This window comes from Callospermophilus lateralis, chromosome 6 (assembly GCF_048772815.1).
Source record: "Callospermophilus lateralis isolate mCalLat2 chromosome 6, mCalLat2.hap1, whole genome shotgun sequence".
Lineage (NCBI taxonomy): Eukaryota > Metazoa > Chordata > Mammalia > Rodentia > Sciuridae > Callospermophilus > Callospermophilus lateralis.
The window spans coordinates 98,394,038-98,398,697 of NC_135310.1; the positions used below are offsets into that span (position 1 = coordinate 98,394,038).

Here is a 4,660-nt window from a genome sequence, read left to right on the forward strand (position 1 = left end):
CTAAATAGTAATCAATTAATCCTAAGAATAACTGTGATTACTGCCACAAAAAAGAAATTTTCATAGTTCTATGAGAAATTAGAATTCAAGGATGTAGTTTAATCTGCTGGCACTGGGAAGGCTTCCCTGAGGTAGGCATGTTTGAACTGATATCTGAGGAATGATGAGGGGTGGCAGGCTCTGAAAGCATTCTGAGCCAACACTGCAGCACATGCAAAGGCCCTGAGGCAGGCCATCGGGCATAACTAAGGAAGAGAAACAAAGCTGAGGTGGTTAGAGTCAAGTAAATGTTGATAGAAAGTGAAGCTATAAGGATGGACAAGGACCCAATTATGAAAGCCATAGGAAAGATTTTCAATCTTAAAGCTAAGAACAGTTAGAAATCTACCAAAATGTTTTAACATGAGGAGGGGAGGTATGAGGAAAGAATTTTATTTATCCTGATCTCCACTATGTCCTCTATACACAGTAGGAACTAAAAATGTTTGTGAGATGAATACACGAATACATGACTTTTGAGAATATAATTCCAGCTATAATGTGGAGAATATTATTTGCAGGTAGCACCAAGAGGGTACCGGGAAGCTCTTTAAGGTGCTATTCCTGAGCTAAACAAAAGACTTGATGAGGAATTTGATATAAACAGGGACAATGAAAAGTCTCAAGACAGCTTCCAGGATGCTGGCATAAGCCCCGGGGTAGATGACAGCCCCATTCATTGAGACTGGGAAAAGGGCCAGGTTTGAGGAGGAAGGTCACATCGTGCCACCAAAAGTAATTACTATTTATAGAACCACAATCTGTGAATTCTGTCAACAAAGGAAGCTGGAAATAATAAAAATGCATTCACGTGGGCCCAAACTTCAAATCTGGAGTGAGAAGTAGCCCCAGGTATCCTGACTCCACTTGACTCCACCCTTAGGTCAAAACTGCCCTGGGCTGGGGATGTGGCTCAAACGGTAGTGCGCTCGCCCGGGTTCGATCCTCTCTTAAAAAAAAAAAAAAAAAAAAAAACCTGGACCTTTGTGCAAAGGTGATGTGTGGTAGATGCTGAAGTCTGTCTGAAAAGTCAGTCTGTGAAGATGAGATGCACAAGGGAAGGAAAGCTATTCAAAGCACATTCGCTTGGCAACAGTGAAGGTGGTATAACCTGAAGGTATGTGTAAATTTCAGGATTTTTGAAAAAATCAATCATTAAGTTGTAGTCTTGCCACATAACAGAACCGGTGGGTCTTTCTAAGAAACTGCTGAATTGCCAGCAGGAATAGGCTCATGAGGCCCTATTTACCACTCACCATTCCTTCCAAAACTACCCAAAACAGAGAACTTAACAGAGCCACCAAACAGTGGATTTGAACAACTTATTATGTCTCCATGACACCTGGGTTTCATTTGGTCTGAGACACTGTCACTGTCAGACTTGATAATACAGTCTGTGCTAGGAAGGGAACTTATGGACTAGTAATCCTGTAGGCATAAAATGAACTATCTTCATAAACTGGGCGATATCCATGTACTTTAAAATCCTAAGTCTACAATCCATATATCCAGGAATTCTTCTAAAGTCAGAGATGATGTTAAAATAGCTTTACCGCTAGGCATCCTGCTTTATCCTTCTATAGGACAGCAATTTTCCAGAACTAAAATCTCATGGTTTCCCTGAGGTCAGCATGATTGACAAGATTTTGCACCGCAGATGGCTGAGCAGATGCACACACAGGTATGATACCTCGCTGCAGACAACTAGCCAATCAGGGAGGAGCTGAGAATTCCACTCAGAGGCAATTATAAATCCTATCCAGGGAGATTAGAAATCCCACTTGTATAGAATGGTCCCATTTTCAATCACTTTGGAATGCAGAATTAGGCCATCCTTGCACACCATCAGGTATTGTCCACATCTACAACTGACAGTCCCACCCCTCTGAGTTGCAAAGGAGCGCTCCAGTTGAAGAAATCCTTCCCTTAAACAAAATTAGGGGTGAAGAGCACAGTCTGTGGAGTCAAACATACCCATAGTTGAATCCTTGCTCTGCCTGTGAAAAGACAGGCAAATGGCTTGACCTCGCTAAGGTGCAGGTGGCTCCCTAGAAGAGGATGTAGTGACCTCCCTTGCAGGAATGCTGCTCTGGTATAAATGAGCCGAGAGCACTAAGTGCATACTTGGCATACTCCAAAAATGAGTATTTTTAATTCATAGAATTGCAAGCATCAGTGACTTGCAAATTATAACAGAAAGCACTTCCTTGTTCCTTGGGTCAGAAGTAATAGGACACAGCACAATAAATTTTGAAAAGTTCTCCCAAAGTAGAATATGTAACTTGATAATTTCAGAGTTAAAATAATCAGCTACCAAAATGATATTTCTTGGAATCCTCCTAATTAGCTTTTTTAAAAGATGATAAATTATTTGTTATATTCTAAAATACATGTGTTAATTAGCATTTCATCACTGTGACAAAATATCTGAGAAAAACAATTTAAAGGAGGAAAGATTTGTTTTGGTTCATAGTTTCAGAGGTTTCAATCCATGGTCAGCTGACCCCATTACTTTTGGGGTTTGTGGTGAGGCAGATCATGAAATAAGTGTGTAAAAAAAGCAAAGAGCTTCTCACTTCAAGGGCAGTTGGGAAGCAGAGAGAGACAGGGAGAAACAAAGGAGAGAGCTGAGGACAAGACCTAGTCCCCAAGGGCCCATTCCCTTCAACTGAGTCCCACCTTCTACAATCTCCATTACTTCCCAGTAGTCCACTGGGCTACGAACTCATCCGTCCACCGATGAAGTCAGAATCCTTATGATCCAGTCACTTCCCAAAAGCTCCACCTCTGAGCATTGCTGCATCAGGGATGCCTTAATCTTCAACACATGAGACTTTGGGGACATCCCAGGCCCAAACAATAACGAAGTGATCATGCAGGTTTTAAGATTTAAATGAATTACCCATCCTCCATATTAATCCTAGACTTCTTGGTGGGGTACCCTGCTGCTTCTCAGAAGCACAATGCAGAAGAAACAAGAATATTGGAGCCAGATGTGGTTTAAGGAGTTGAATTTCAGCCCAACGTGTTAAATGGGCAAGAAAATTACTCCTGTAGGCCTTAGTATTCCCATATGTATACTTAGAATAAAACTATTTTCTTCACAAGGTTTGTTACCACTCCCTCCTCCCTCCGACACCTCACCATGTCAAAGCGTTCTCCAGTCTCAAAAACTATAAGAGATACTTTTTCAAAAAATTATTTTAAATATTTTCATAGAGATTAATGCCTGGCTCCACAGTAGAAGCTGAAATACTAAAAGATAATTTCACATCAAGATTTTAAAAGAAAATATTCATGGTGAGACCTGACCTTTTCTGACCTGGCCTCCAGAGCCACACAGCACTACTTCTGCTGCATTCCATTGGTTACAACCAAGTCACAAATGTCAATCCAGATTCAAGGAAAGGGGATGTGTGCTCTTCCCTGATGGAAGGAGTGTCAAAAATATGCGTTTGTGTGTTTTTTTTTTTTTAACTCTAAGTTCAGTTTTTAAGTTCGATGATGAAAGCTATCAGAAGAATATTCTGAAAAAAATATATTATTTTGTCTTAGGAAAATCAAAACCAGCTCACTATGGTCACAGTACTGTAGCAGGCAAGCCTCTGAGATCGGGGAAGTTGCTCAGCCTGTGGGGCCATGCCCTGGGGCAGAGGATCATAGCCAGGATCAGCCTCCTCACCCACCAGCTCCAAGTCATCCACTTTCTGTAACAAAGACTCATTCACGCCCACCTTATCTCCAGCAAGCATCTTTCTAGAACTGGCTAAGAGGGGTGATAAAATTATGATCTATTTCAAATAATCGTTTCCCTCTTATTTTTTTCTACTTGTTCTTTCACCCATTTCCTTTGAATTTCCAAGAGTTCTGCATCAAACTTGGCCGTCCAACTTGAGAAATTCTCCACTGTGACAGGATTGCCATGGAATCATCGATTTTCTGCTTCTTTTTCAGTTGGTTTCTTTTCTTCCTCCCTTCTAGTCTATATCTGATCTACTGCTGCATTTAATTCCTTTTACACAGCTGCCACTGGACTAAAGATTATCACTATACCAAGATTTTCTTCAGTCTCTAATGTTAACAATTTTAAGACGTCTGAGACATCATTATCTTCCAGATTCTCCTGGGAGAATATTTCATAAAGGGGAACTTCATCTGGGTATTTTCCATTGTATGTAAACTTGAAGGTGTTCTGGACAGTTTTGCCGTTTTCTCCAGGATCACTGATATATCACTGTAATGGTGAAGCTGGGTGGGTTTTCTGATTGTGATAGACTTGTTGGACTGCTCCTCAGTGATCTGCCACTGTGACTCTGGCTGCAGCCCATGGACTTCCTCGAGACCAGGCAGTGCTACAGTCAAGACCATGCCTCACATGTTTTAAAACATGTATGTAGGTCACCTCCCCTGAAAGTGCCCAAGAGTAAATAAATGAGGCAAAGATAGATGTGCAGAGCTAAAAATAAATTGGAGAATGCATTTCAGGAAAGATATTAATCCTCCTTATTTTTTAAAGATTTAATAAAATCTTAATAAAAACTATAACAGATAGAAGCCAATTAATGTAATTTTTCATATTAACAAAGCTTTTTTATTTTTAAAATTTATTTATTTTAATTTG

General features: G+C 40.3%; 1 pseudogene; it reads right to left on the bottom strand.

Moving 5' to 3' along the window:
- Nucleotides 1-3,599: 3,599 nt before the first annotated feature.
- On the bottom strand, nucleotides 3,600-4,367 carry LOC143401942 (RWD domain-containing protein 1 pseudogene; annotated as a pseudogene).
- Nucleotides 4,368-4,660: the final 293 nt, after the last annotated feature.